Genomic DNA, 15,427 nt, shown 5'->3' on the forward strand with positions numbered 1-15,427 from the left:
TCAGCTTCCTCCTGCACAGCTCCCTCCACTCCACGACAGTCTTTCACCATTTTCTCCTTTGTCCACTGTGCTGCAGGTGTGGGGGGCTCTTAGTGCCTCTTCAGTGTTTCAGAAGAAGAAATGTGTAGGTCTCAATTGTTTTTAGCTCAAAAGCTAGCTGTTTGCTTACTTTTAAAAAGCTGCTTTATTCAGGACCATTACAGACTCGCTGCAGCAAAAAACAAACCCCACAAAACACAGTAAAGATGTATAAAAGTATCCCACAGTGTGAAACAGAAACTCCAACTGCAGCTGTACCAAGAGAGAGGGAAGTTGCTGCTTGTGTATGTGTCGTCATGACTTTTTCAATTCAAATGCAGTTTTCCTCAATATGGCAATAACCTTCCTATTGATGTATCAGCATCCTATGCCAGACATGCGCTCCATCAGATCCCGTTGCTCGGCTAACAGCTCTGTCACTCGCGTCTGCGGTGAGAATACTGTTGTGTGTTCCTAATGTCAGGGGGTGACAGCATTAACACTGCACTGGTCCAGGCATCTGTCTCTATAATGAAGTGGAGCTGTTGCCCTGAGGGGCCCGGGGCCACGCTATAACACAGAGCACACAGCATTACCATAACACTGAGACAGGGGGGCCCCTCCCACAAACAGAGCACAAGTCACATCAACCAGAAAGGGGCCAGAAAACAACACAAGGCAGGCTGTTAAAGGGACAGATCTGGCAACTCCGGCCCTGAGTGAATTCATGCAGCACAACCGCCAGAAAAGGAGCGCACATGAGGTAAATGACGAGGCCAGTTAACTGCACAAAGGTTGAAATGACAGATGTGGAAGCAAAGATTTATTCATGGGATTGTGTTGAATCCTCGCAGACTCGTTCCATAAACAGAACACACAAACAACAAGAGATGCCACATGAGGCAAGGGACACGGGAAAAGAGCGCAAGGCAAGATGTTGTTTTGGTGCAGATCTGGCAAGAGGCAATCAGCAAAATGTTCATGGGATAATTTGTTCATCATTGCCTGAAGCCAGCATTTTAAATATGAAGCACATATTGATTCATGTATAAAATATAATATGACGATGTTAAGGTGAATCTGCACATTGCAACTCTGACTGACACACATGCAAAATCTAACCTGTTACTAAAGATCTGTCCCCACAGTGTTTTCATAGTGACTTCAAGGAAGGAAAAGAAGAAAGGGAAGATGAATGGATAGTAGAAGAAGAAGAAGAAGAAGAAGAAGAAGAAGAAGAAGAAGAAGAAGAAGAAGAAGAAGAAGAAGAAGAAGAAGAAGAAGAAGAAGAAGAAGAAGAAGAAGAAGAAGAAGAAGAAGAAGAAGAAGAAGAAGAAGAAGAAGAAGAAGAAGAAGAAGAAGAAGAAGAAGAAGAAGAAGAAGAAGAAGAAGAAGAAGAAGAAGAAGAAGAAGACGACGACGACGACGACGATGAAAAATCAGAAGAAGACGATGGAGAAGATGAAGAAGAGAAGAAGGAAAAGAAGAAGACAAAGAAAGACTAAGGAGTCGAAGAAGAGGAAGACGAAGATGACGATGAAGGAAAAGACAAAGAAGAAGAAGAGGGAAGAAGAGCAAGAGGACAAAGAAGACGAAGGAGGCAAAAAGAAGAAGACGAAGAAGATGAAGAAGATGAATAGAAAAAAGAAGAAGAATAGGAAGAAGACAATGAAGGAGGAGACGACGAAGGTAAAGACAAAGAAGGAGGAGATGAAGAAGACAAAGAGGGAAACAAGAAGATGAAGAAGATGAATAGGAAGAAGAAGAAGAGGAAGAAGACAACAAAAGAAGAGACGACGAAGGTAAAGACAAAGAAGGCGGAGACGAAGAAGATGAAGAGAATGAAGGAGACGAAGAAGATGAGGAAGAAGACAATGAAGGAGGAGACGAATGAGATGAAGAAGATGACGAAGGTGAAGACGACGGTGGAGACGAAGAAGACAAATAAGGAGAGGAAGAAGAAGCGGAAGATGAAGAAGATGAAGACGCAGACAAAGAGGAAGAGGGAGGAGGAGGAGGGAAAGAAGAAGAAGACGGAGACAAAGAAGAAGATGACGGAGGAGGAGGGAAAGAAGAAGAAGAAGACGGAGAAGAACAGGAAGTTGTTTACACGTCCAAATCTACACTCCACATTGTACAGTTTTTATTCCACATATTCTGGTTGTGACAAATCACTATTAAAGCAAACCACTGAAAACCACAGGGAGCGACGCATCCTACAGCCGTTACCTTTAAGACGCTAACCCAGCAAATCCTAGTTGAGCCCTTGTACACGGTGTTCACCTGCATTAATGGGCCGCCTCACTGTGCCCTTGGATTCCTCTGATAGCGTTTAATCCGGGATTACACCTCTGACAGTCTGCAGAGGGAGGAGACCGCACAGCTACGCTCGCACTCAGAGGACCGGCACTGGTAATCCGGCTGCAAATTATGGAGCCTATTAACTAGATCATTGTAAAGGTTAATAAAAAGCCCCCAGTGAGTAAAGAACACCAAATAATTGATTAACTAACAATGTGGTTTGAAGCTAATTTGTAGCACCTCACATCGTAGCCGGTAAAGTCATAAAGTTACAGTCTAAAAATCCTCAATAAATAGCGATCAATTAGGTCAAGAGGAAGAGCACTGTGGCATTGTTTATCTTTCCCTTGTGGCTTCAGGCTGACCTCTAACACTCTGCTGCCAAAAGGACCTGACCCCAAGAGAAAGGTCAAAGGGGAGAAGTTCAAGATGCAGGGGACAGTCCACCTCTTCCTGTGCTGGAACCAGAGGGAAAGGGTTGAAAAGGGTTTACTACTACTACTACTACTACTACTACTACTACTACTACTAGCACAGATTATAGTGATGAAATGTGTATTGACTGCAGGTGTTAAATGAACTTAATATTAATATGGTAATATGGTATGGTATGTTTATGAACTCAGCAATGCTTCCCTGGCGCTGCAACAGGTCAGTGGTCACAACAAACAGCGCTACACTCCTGAATGTATGCACTATTTGCCTACCATTCACTGCAAATCCAACAACAACACAGTCACTATTATCTAGATAATATTTTGAATATTTTAAGTATATTTGAGGAGCGGAAGAAAACACAGTCTTGCACTCACAGAATATTGTGTTTGCATAGTCATTTGTCTGTCTGGTGGTCATTTGCCAAACAAAAATATTGACTGACTTGGCAAAATGTTGAGTACCAGTTGAAGTTGACATCGTGGAAGTTTAAATACTGTATAAACAAAAACTGGTGCGTATCATGTCCAGAGTCAGCAACAAGCAGAAGTTCACAAATTCAGAGAGATGACGTTCTCCTTTCAGAGCTCTTTCCCAGCTCTCTTACACACTCAAGTTCACAGAGATTCACAGAGCATTATATAGTTGTTGTATGTAGACGAAACAATTCATAAGTATCATTTTTGGCTAAGGTTAGTCAAACTAACCTTAGCATTCTTAAACATAACAAGGTTAAAAAACAAAATAACTGATATATCTCCACAGCATGAGCTAAACAACATGCTTTACTTTTCTATTAAGGTCACGAAAGTAAATCGTAAATATCGTAAATCGTAAATTGTAAATATTTAGGACTGCACACTGAAATGTAGGGAAGGCTCTACATAACAACATACTAGGCATAGCTACACATCAGACTTTGCAAAATGTTACCAGGATTTGTTCACATACAAAGCACAATTTAAGCTGGAGAGAAAAATGTCTCACGCTTTTTAAAATAATGTTATAGCCTTCCCCCCTGTGATTAATGTTGGACACAGTGATATTGTGGCAGGTGTTTTGTTTGACTGACAAAAGCGTACAGCGGACTCATCTGTCGCTCATTGTTTGCACATCGGCGCGGCGTGTAACCAAACCCTGGCCGTTTGAAGTCCCTATATGTACTGGATGTTGTTTGTCCTGAAGCAAAGAGACCATCAAAGAGACTGGGCAGCGAACGCATCACACTGTCACCGCTGTGCATGTAGGTGTGCGTATGTGTGTGTGTGTGTGTGTGTGTGTGTGTGTGTGTGTGTCAGTGAATGCATCACACTGGTATCTTAGTAACAGCTTTAAAAGAGTCAGGGCCAAGCGGAGAAAGAAATACAGGAGGTGGTTAAAGCCGCTTGGTAATTGGAGGTTCTTGGAGGATGAAAGAGAGACGTACAAGCTTTTGATTAGTGTAAGAAAGACAACTCTATGACGGGAACTCTAGGTATGAAAACAAAATAGTAATAAAAGACGTTGTTGTTTTTTTCTCTCGCTATACTTGCCTGAAAATGGCGTCCCTGCTCTGAGGCTAATTACCGAATGGTTCCCCTCTGTCACCAGTGAGTTTTTTTTCCAATCAGATCTTTAATAAGTTCTTTCGGCCATGTGCTGCGATCTGCCTAAAAGCGTGCGCCTGTGTTTACAACAAGCAAACAAAAGTCTGTCAGATTGAACAGCGAGACAAAGCTTTTTTCCCCCCTCGCACTGGGATTCTCTGAAGCTAGGATCCTTAAAAAGTTATGGCAGCAGTTGTAGCTATCAGCTACCAGCATATTTCTGTGGTCAGTACTGGAATAAAAGTCCTAAAAACTCCTTTTTAAAACGTTTACTAAAGAAATAAAATGACTTTCTGAACGTCTTCAATGGACAAAAAAAACAAGCGTAATCCAGGTTTAATGTAGCTTGGTCTATGTTCTTTTTCAAACTCACACAGAAAGTCATTTTGTTCCAGTTATAGTCCAGTCCATCATTCGTTTCCTTGAGCAGCATCAGTGTTTAGTGATTTTCACTCTTGTAAGCCGCCATGTTTGTCTCTACCACACTTTGAGAAACAAATAGACAACATTTGCATTGTGCACAAACGGTCGACATGAAACTGTTCCAGTGGATCCGCGAAGGGCATAGAAAAATAGAGAATTGAGACAAAAAGGCACACCGACTTACAAAGGAATCTCCCAAATCTATTCAGGATATTTGCACTTTCTTCTAGGACTGGCAGCACTACAAAAATGTGGAGTTTGTCGTTTGTCGTATGAGTGCAATAAACACTGGGACTGCCAGAGTTTCAAAATGTGGTAGTTTTTCAAACAATACTGATGCATTAGAAACCGTTTTAGACAAATTATTAAAATGGACGCAAAAGACGATAACTCCGGCTTTGGCAAACGCAGGCTGTAATGAGAGTTGGCGATGGTGCATTCAGGGACAGACAGGTGTTTGGTGTCAACCAGTTTGTTTACTCTGTGTTTCCTGCCCGTCTCCTCCCAGCTCTGCAGCAGGAAGCCTCACTTTCACATGTGTCAGTATTGAGAGTGTGGGAGAAGCGCGGCAGACATAAAGCAATCTGTCCGGTCAAACTGGGAGTCTGTGAGTGCATAGAATGATGGGTTAAGCAAAGATACTGTAGGTTACAGTGTCTGAAGCAACTGTTCTCTTTCTCTTTCAGATAACAGATTTTCAATACAATTTATAACTTGTTTTTACCTCCAAATATGGCTCTTTTCATACCTGGCTTTCACATATGTGCAACAAACTTTACAACAGAGATCCGATAATAAAGAACCCACAGATCGTACCACATGGAACAATAGCTTTTCTAAAACGTTATCAGAGTATCTGTTCTTTCAAATCATTTTTTCCCCCTGAATTTTAGAAACATTTTTGCTAGAATTAAAAATATTTGGCCACAGAAGAAATCCATTAATGGGCTATATGCACAGTGACCCCACGTGATTTCCGCCTGGACAGTAAACCAGACGCTGTCCTTCCTGTCCGCTATCTCTTCCCATTAAAAATGAGCAGGTCCCACAGAAATGAAGCGATAGCTCAAGATTTCGTAAAGAACAGCGAGTAAAAGTTCGTATGTGACTGGAGCAGGTTAAAACATATTATGTGAGATGTAACAACTTCACTGGAGGAAATCTCTGTGTTCATAACGGTGGATGTTTTTGTCCTGAGGCTAACAAAAATATAAATAAAAACTAGCGCAAAGTTTTGAACGAGCCTGCGCAAAAAAGAATCGTCCTGTTAGTAGTTTAAATAATATTTACTTGTTTACATGTTGTATTATCATTTTCTAACACTAGCCTTTAGCTATAAGATAAAAGCTCCTACCTTACGACCGCTGGCGTTTCCATGATTCACAGCGAACATGATGTTTGTAATATGTTGCTGTGACTGTCCATCAGTAACTCGTAGTCCTTTACCAGATCCTGAGCTATGGCTTTATTTGTGTGGGACCCTGCTAGTTGTGAAAGTAAACGATCGCAGACAGGAAGTACAGCGTCTGGTTTACTGTCCAGGAAGACGTCACGTGGGAAAACTGTGCATATAGCCTATACATGTTTTTAGGCACGGTAAGCTAATGTAAAGTATAGAGCACAGAAGGCAATTCAAAGTGGTCCACAGCTACAGAAAAAGTCAAAAAGGCCAATAAAATCTGCATAAAAACATAAATGAATTACATTCAAAGCAAGTAGTGCAGATAAAGTACAATCAGTTGACATATGAAAAAAAAAGGACTGTTTTTAGCCTGGATTTGAACGTTAAAGAGTTGAGGTCTCTCTCAAAATATCTGGAAATTTTTCCAGGTTTTAGCTGAAATGCAACCTCACCGTGTTAAGTCTTGATTCTGGACACCAGCAGGAGACCACTCTCTGAGGTTCTCAGAGTCACATGGCTCAAACATGTCAGATGTTAAGACTGCTCGATTACAGAAAAAAATATTTTTTTAGTTTTTTGTTTAGTTTATTTGTTTATTTGAGCAGTTGAAATTCTGCTCAAAAGGAGTGATCCGAAGCAAAGCTTGTAAACACCCACCCCCGATATCATTACAAAAAGAAACAATATTACAGTAGTGCAAAAGAACATATTACAAAGTGCAAAGTACAAGAGCAAAGGAACACAGCATGCACATGTACACACAACATACCCGTTTGTGATTTAACTTTAAACATCAGTGATACATTTAGCAACATCATATTTTGATTTGCCTCGTTAGCAAAAGAGAACCCGTTACACTTCAAAGCTTTAACACGGACCAGACTTACAAAGCACTGTTTGAAATGTTCATATAATTAACAGAAATGAACAGAAACAGAAGTGCAGCTACAACAGTGGTCTCGTTACATGTATGTCTGCTACAAGTGACAAACGGCGATCATTAATTACTTACAGATGCTTATCAATGCCAAATATAGTTAACATTCCCAAAAGTCACTAGTTTTGTGCTAAAAAGCACCTTAATATACATATTATGTGTGATCTTGCTACTTCCAGGTCGTCATAATAATCAGGATTATTTTAGTAATAATTTAAATCACGATTATTCAAACAATTATTGGTTGCCTCTAAAAAAAAAAAAAGTTTTGTTTTTTAAATAAAAAAATATGCAAAATATTTTCTTTGGACAGTTAACAAAAGTCCAAATTATACTAAATATGCAACCGTTTCTAAACTTATCCTCTATTAGAGACATCCCTGGCTCACCTGCCCCCTGCTGGCCAGCCCTCACACCTGCCTAAGCAAACCAAGCTGCGCGGCCTGATGACATCATCACACAGCGCTGTTTGTTTATGTCTGACCAAAGCGTTTGCCAGTGCACGTGAAGTGTGAAGGGAAATAAAAACAATCATCCCAGCGGCATGAAATAATACGAGTTTGCTTTGAGCTGCGTTTGTGAGATCTGCTCTTCTGAAGAGTTTTAGACTTTTCTGCAACAACCAGCCTTGGGAAAAGGATATAAAGGCTTCTAAACTTTGACTCTCCTTTCAGCAAAAGGTGAGCACTTATCAGTAGCGTTATCTTGAGAGCTATGTATAAAAAATATTATTATTATTATATTACTTACTTATCAGCCGCACTCACACAAACCACACAGGACGGACTTTCTGCACTTTGGATGGACAAGCGGGAGGGCATCCTTAATAATATATTTTTTCTCGATTATGTCATTTTTGTAATCGGCCAGTGCAATAATCAAAATTGTGATTGAATTTCGATTAATTGCACAGCCCTATCAGATGTACTTACAAACTCCACATAAGGCCCTTCTTGGAGGACACCTTCTTGCTATGAGGTGAAAGCACTAACTGCTGCGCCACCATGACCATGATAGACAAAATCCATATGCTTGCCCCTTTTGATCAAAGGTCAGCTTATTTGCAAAAGTAAAATCTCACTGTAGTAAACTAAACGTAATGTTTTTGCGTGTTCGCACTCAAACTGCAAAGAGTTAAAAGGCAGCTCCTGGAGGTCAAATGACTCCACGCATGAAAGCTCAGTATTTTATTCTCATAGATTCAATGGAAACTCCATTTTCCCCAGTGAAGAACACTAAAATCCACTCCAACAGCTCACAATGCACCTCTATGTAAAAATGTTCCGTGAGGTGAGCGGGCTCCACAGCGTTTTGTTCAGGAGTAAAATGCGGGAGAGAAAAGCTGATTGAGGATCGGCTCAGAGGAGGAGGAAGTGCGGACGGGAGGCAGCGCCGACGGGGACGGGGGTGTCATTCAGAGGAGCGGGAGGGGGTCGCGCCTGTGCCCCGGCCCGAAGAGGAACACAGTGAATGTACCCACAACTGTGTCAGTGTGGGCCACGGGACAACCAGTAAGAGGATTAACGTGGCCCTGGGAGAACCGCGGGGCGAGAAGGGAAGGGGGGGTGGAAGTGTTGGGCTGTCATTGAGGGAGGAGATATTGATACACATGATATCTTGATAAATGATAGTTTTTATACAAGTCCTATGCTCAGATTTTTAAATGTTGTGATCTGAATAATCATCTGACTGTGAAAGTTTAGTTTTCTTGTTTTTATAGAGATCATGCAGGTGACATCACAGCATAGTAACATTGCGGGCTCCATTTTGAAGGAAAACTGTGTTTGTGGATAGAAACAATCGGAAACCCATACCAGGAGGTGTGGCCTAGCAAGGGGGAAGCAAGTCAGTTATGGAAATTGTTCTTTTTGAACTCTTTTTAGCATATTTAGTCCACACAAACTAAGTAAAGTCAAAATCAGGTCTATTATGAATGTTTCCATGGAGCAGATTGGCCAATGAAGGTCCAAAAAACGGCATTCAAAGTGAATGAGTTGGTCTTTTTTTCTTAGTTTCCTGATTCTATTGCTGCATTTATGTGGTCCTCTGGAACTGGGGAAAATGTTGGAAAATGCACGTGAACGCTCGCTCAACTCGAGAACTCAGGTCAAAACAAGTTTCCCGACTTCTGCACCTGACTGTGGAAATCAGCTGATTTGTTCTTTTATCGTCTAATGTGGGCTTTTTAGCTAAACACTGCTACTTTTTTAAGTTTAGCGTGAGCTGTTGTCATCCTCAGAGTGGGGGCAATAATGTCACATCTCGGGAAAACAAGCACCCCAGTCCACATGAATGCAGCATATGCCCTCTATTTCTTTTCAAAACTTTATGAATTTAAATTTTTATGTATTCTTGAAGAGTATTCGTTTACATTTTTTTCTTCCAATAGAAAATGCATAAATAATTTCACAGCATCAACCTGACACATACGTAAATTATAATGTTTGTTAAAAAAAAACCTCTGAAATCTTCCTGATGTTCCATGTTTGACATTTGACTTGTAATACATGCCGTATCAAAAAATAAACCTTGAGTAGTAATAAATAAGAATTCAAAATGTAAAAACAAAAATCCCAAACAATCTCCTGCATTGGAGAGACTCCAGTATCTCCCACACACACTGGGCCATGCCAGAGCCACAGGGGTACACCAGGTTAATCTGCACACAGTCTGGAGGAGTATTTTGGGACATGGTTAAAACAGAGCCGGGGAGGGAGACATAATCTATCAACAAAGAAATACGCAGGACAAATGCAACAGTAACACTGACTCCACTAAACACAATGGCCAATAATTTTACTATGACCTTAGATCCTCTGACTGACTGAAACCCGGCACAATGTACTTTACTTGAGTTTTTGAGGATTTTTACTTTACTTCAGTAAACTTCATACTTTTACTCCACATTTGAAAAGACAAATAATACTTTCTACTCCACTACATTTCTATAAAGGCTCCAAAGTAAAAATTGAATATGGCCATGTGCTTTGTTCACAATAAAAGCATAATAACACACATTCCATGAATAGCAGGAGGTGTTGTCTAAATGTACTCTCAAATACCATTAACTCACAACGAGAGAGAAGTTTGTCCCCATCGTGTTGCCATACAGAGAGTGACGAACTCTTATTCAAATGGATTTCTAACATCTACTCTGAGTGCATAAGTGTTTTCCATAGCACAATACTTTCACTTCAGCAATAATTTGACTGAGTAACTTTAACTTTTACTGGAGTCATATCTGACCTGCAGTATCTGTACTTCTGTGTGGTACCAGCTCTGTAGGAAACCACTTAACACATTTCCCCTGCTTTAAAAGTCTGAGGTCCTGTTTTGCCTGACAGACCGAACCCAGGGCGACGCGCATGTGTTTCTGCTCGGCTCTGCGGTACAGAGACAGTGAGGCTGAGCAGCTGGAGCGTTTACACTTCACAGATCTGACCTCAGGCCGAAGCTGTCTAAACCAAACCCAGGGAACACGCCGCGCTGCTGTCATAACATGTCCCCCGCAGGCTACCGTACCATCGCAGTCTCATCTGCTCCTGGAGCATGTCGACGAGGAGGAAAACAAAACATCTCTGAAGAGAAGTCTGGAGTTTTCTAACACTGGAGTCTGTTATCTGCTAATGCTGAGTAAGGCTGACCACAAGCTTCTTCTCCATATAGACAAAACACGGCACTGGATCACTGGCCCCAAAGAAACACTTTAAAAGAAAGAAAGCTTCCTGTTGGACCGACTTCTTGAAAGGATGGTTCCCATTTGGAACTACAGCCAACACAGAAAGGTTGGGGGCACTGAACAAGGCCTCCCAGAATGATATGCCCTGTACCTCTTTTTTGTTTTGTTTAGAAAAGCGTGAAAGGAGCGTGTAGATCTCTTGAATTGTTTGTTGCAGAAGTCCAAACTCATTTCTAACGGATTTCAAACACCGCATTGTCTCAGGGAGGAGTTTATAAACAAACACATTTCATAACTTTCCGTGAGCAAAGCGAAACTTTTCACTGTCACGGTAATGCAGACAAAAAAACGAACCACCAAGTTCACAATCGATGAATCGGTAAGATCGGCTTTGTGATTTGCTCGTTACAACCGTTCAAATTGCGATCTCAAAACGGTGCATTGAGCAGCCCTTGTTTGCAGCCACCATCGATGCTGTTTTAGGGCTAGAAATGGTTTAAAGGAACTACTTTTCCAACTCGTACTACTACTACTACTATGACTGCAACTTTGGTGATTCATCAGGGTTTCAGCCTCTTCAAATCCTCAGCCCCGTCCAGAAGCGAATCAAAACACCTTTTACAGGCTGCAGGCATTAGTCAAATCACAAGTGCAAATCTCGCCTGTAGCACACAGCACACGGGAGGCCCGGGCTCAGAAAAAACAACTCTTCCTCCCATCGATCAGCTGCTCTCATCTCCTGCTTTTAACTATAAATGGCGAAGAACAAAAAGCTGGGATTATGTGTAGGCCCAGTCTGGGAGGCCTATAAAAGGAGGAGGAGGGGAGGACATGAAAGAGTCTGCACCGTGAACGTGAAGGGCAGGAATGAACGGGATAAGAGCTCACTGGAGATGGCTATTCATATCTAATCTCTACACGGCGTAAGACTGGGTAAATGTGATGGTGCTGTTGGCTAGGTTCAGGTATAACAGAAAGTCTAGAAGTCGATGAGGTGTGTGTTGTGTCTGTCGGGCACACATGTCCAATGGATGTGCATGAAAAGACAACTGTTGTGTGCATTTGCAATCATTATGGAAGCAAATAAAGGAAGATTAAATTGGACGTTCTGCCCTATAGCGCCCTATTGCCAAAAAATGTACAAATCCTCAAAACAGTTGATGTAATTTGAAACAACTCTGGTGGTCTCTGTTTTTTGCTCCTGTGTTACTGAATTTGGGGCACTTTTGACAGCACATTTAAGAATCACCGCATAAAACGACGGTGAACCAAGAACATGCATTTCTGGCTTAATTTTGCAGGATAACAGCAATGCTAATGGATTAAAAAACTTGCTCCCTCCCTTTAGGCTTTTTCCTTCGAAGGCCAGCACAGCAAATAATTAGCATTTTGATGTGTAGGATTTTTTATTCCAGATGAAGCCCAGTTTGCTCAATTCGGAGTCTGCATTCACCAAAGCTTGGGAGAGGCACAAAGACGACATAACCAAGACGCTTGTGGTCCGCTTGGGATGAACTAAACCAGAAGTTTTAAGTGATAGTCTGGAAGTCTAAATGATTTTAAAAATGTATAAAATGTGCAAAATCGACCACCTGGCCTTACATTTTTAATAATAATAATAATACATATACATATATAAGTTTTGTAAGAGTCTAGTATCCTCCCGCGTCGACCAATGAGGTGAGTTTCCCTGTGAACCAGCCTGTCAGGTCCAATCAGGAGGGGAGGGGGAGGAGCTTACTTTAGAAAATTCTCCTCATTTTGCAAACTAAGACGGGCTTTCTGGTTAAAGAGGGCAGGAATTTGATTGTTTACAATGAAATTTCACTCCTCACTTTGCAAACTTACGGACTGTCGCTTTAATTATAAATCTTTGGCAATACAAGCAAAATGTGAACCATTACAAAAGATGTGAAAGACTAATAAAGGCTGTCAGCAGTTATGGTCCGCCATGACCAGACAAACAAAAGAAAAGCGTCAATAATCGCGCACTGCAGAGGCTAATGCTGTTTTAACTTTCACCGCAATTTGTCAGTCAGCAGCTCTTGTGCTCCCGAGTTGGCCCGTGCACAAGCCCAGACACAGCCCACAGAGCACCAGTGTGTGTGGGTCTGTGGTGCTTTATCTGTGGCTGAGAGGGAAACTGTAGAGGCTGGATCCATTATTCACAGCCCCTCCTGAGGCCAGTCATTTGTCCAGACCGAAGATACAGGTCTCACTTCAGCGCTCAGACAAACACATACGCATACACCGTACATTTCAATTACTGAAGACAGACGGAATACATTTAAAATCTAATCTTTTGAAGTTCATAATAAAGAAGAGGTCACACGCAACGCCGGCTGTTTTTTTTTTTTTGTTGAGACATGTCCTGCTGTTTCGATTTATCCGACTTTGTCTTCACGCATTTGGTTTCGGAGTACAGTTTGTTGGTGTATTGGAGTGGAACTGCTGCGTCTGGTTTTACAGCGCGTCTAATGGACTGGCCTTATCACAGAGCGGAGCGGGGCAGTGGAGCTGGTGTTAAAAGATCCAGACCAGAGACGGCAGGTTACGAGTTATTGCCCGACCACACACTCGCCCACTCAGAAACTCACTCAGCTTTGACAACGGAAATGTTTGGATTGTTCTACTTTGAAGGGAAACGGTCGAGAGGCGATTTAGGGCTGACAAATACTCATGACTTGCGTATAGTTTTAGACAATGATGAATAAGAGCCAACTGGTGATCTGTGCAATATAGGAATAGGAAATTCTAATGTCTTGCTACTGTATATAAGCCAATGTTTGTTTATCCTTGATATAACACACATTATGTAAAGACACGCTATTTTCTTTGGTCCACGCTGCCTTCTTAATCCAAAACTTCCAGCACCGCATTGATTTAATTAGAGCAACTCAACATTGTTTGGATCTTCCTCTAATAAACAGTAAACACCTCTCCGGGACTTGCTCTACAGGATCAACAGATGTGCACTCTGCGTTGTGGAGTTTACACTGAGCTTTTCCATGAAAGCGCATCCAACATTCAAGCCAAGACTGTGAGCTTTAGGCCGGTTCGCAACATTGAAAAGTTACAACTTTGTCTCATGTCTTTTAAGTTTTTTAGGATGTGCAGGATACATTTGCACTTGTACCTGATTCTATTCAAGAAGCGGCATGAATTCTGTCCTTCACCCATTTTTTATGCGGGCAGACATTTGTGTGAAAGAGACCATAGTGCGATAAAAACAGAGGTTCCCAAACTTTTCAAGGCAGAAATGTAAAACATTTGTCTCAAAAATCGTCTTGCGACCCCCACTTCAGTATTCTGGAATCCCCACTGCCCTAAAGCATGTTTATCACTCGTGTACAAGCAGGTTTTTTGTACACATTAATTAAAGTAAATACTACACTGACAGAGGCTCGTCTCACCTGCTGCTGACACTTATTAGGACTTTATGTTTGCCTGGACACTTAATTTGCTTGTTCTGTTTTAATGCCTTAATATTTAGTGCAGCCCTGTGAGGCAACTTCTGTTGTGATATTAGGCTATGCAAAACCATTGATTGATTGTTACAATTGATATTGTACACTGTGCCACAACCCAATTACACAATGGAGTTATTTTTTTCACTCAAACCTGGCTGTAAATACTGCTAAAGTGGCGCTAGCCCACAGTTTGCTTTGCCTGTTAGATTCTTCTGAATGGGATAACTACGTTTTGCAATATGATCATCAACACAACTGAAAGCTGTAGACAGAATAGAGCCAGGACTTACCTGGTGAAATACCTCAGAAATGACAAAAGTGATTTTGTAGACAACTGAGAGCAGAGAAGGAGATGTTTTCCATCAGTGTGTATTGGGGCTGAGGGGTCGGTGGCAGAGAAAATTGTAAGTGTGGTTTTCTGGACACCAGGGGGAGATGAAAGACCCCCCAATCATTCCATTAACACTTGTAATACCTGGTAAACTGGTTCACCAACAATGGCAATAAAAAAATAAAAAAATGATTCTGATTCCGCGACGGACTACAAAAATGATTTATTATGGTAAAAAAGTTACTTAGTTCTGTTTTAAGACCACAACCAACAGTTTAAACATTGCTTGTAAATTAAAAAAAAGTTACCTTTAAAATCGCCTCTCAATCAATTCTGCAGGGGAAAACTGTCAGGAGCAGAACTGAGGAACCTTCACCAGATCTTCAAACGGGATCATTACTCCTGCTCGAGGAATGTGCATGATTGAAAGTAGCTTACTTTATAAAATATCGCCGCTTTCCCTAACACTGTCCATTTCCCAGCAGGCCGCTCGTGCTTGTTTACCCCGAAACATGCCTGCAAGTGAAGCGAAGAAGCAGAGGATCTCAATTGAAGTAGTCAAAGATGCGTTATTTATTTAAACTTTGGCTGGTACCTGCGCCAGAATCACTGTAGCGGCTCAATCAGACTTCAAAGCACCAGTGTGTACAACTACAGACATTTCAATCAACTGTGTCTCTGTTTCAGCTCACACCACTTCCCCAATTAAGCTGCAGGTATAAACAAAGCATTCATTACACCAAGGCACGAGGCTGGACCAGTTTGAAACATTTAGTGTCAAATGGTCAACAAAGCCACTACCTTAAGACAAAGACTTAACATGGGCTTAATAGGATGGATTTGAA

The 15,427-nt window shown here is 41.5% G+C and overlaps 2 protein-coding genes across 4 annotated transcripts in view; one reads left to right on the forward strand and one right to left on the reverse strand.

Moving 5' to 3' along the window:
• The window catches only part of LOC306971420 (troponin I, fast skeletal muscle-like), a 164,658-nt gene that overhangs the window by 59,588 nt on the left and 89,643 nt on the right, over window positions 1-15,427 (forward strand). The gene's annotated exons all lie outside the window — the stretch shown is intronic.
• ptprz1a (protein tyrosine phosphatase receptor type Z1a) overlaps window positions 1-15,427 on the reverse strand; it is a 72,853-nt gene that overhangs the window by 43,894 nt on the left and 13,532 nt on the right. The window lies entirely within an intron of this gene.

The sequence above is a fragment of the Gobius niger genome, assembly GCF_951799975.1.
Source record: "Gobius niger genome assembly, chromosome: 12".
Lineage (NCBI taxonomy): Eukaryota > Metazoa > Chordata > Actinopteri > Gobiiformes > Gobiidae > Gobius > Gobius niger.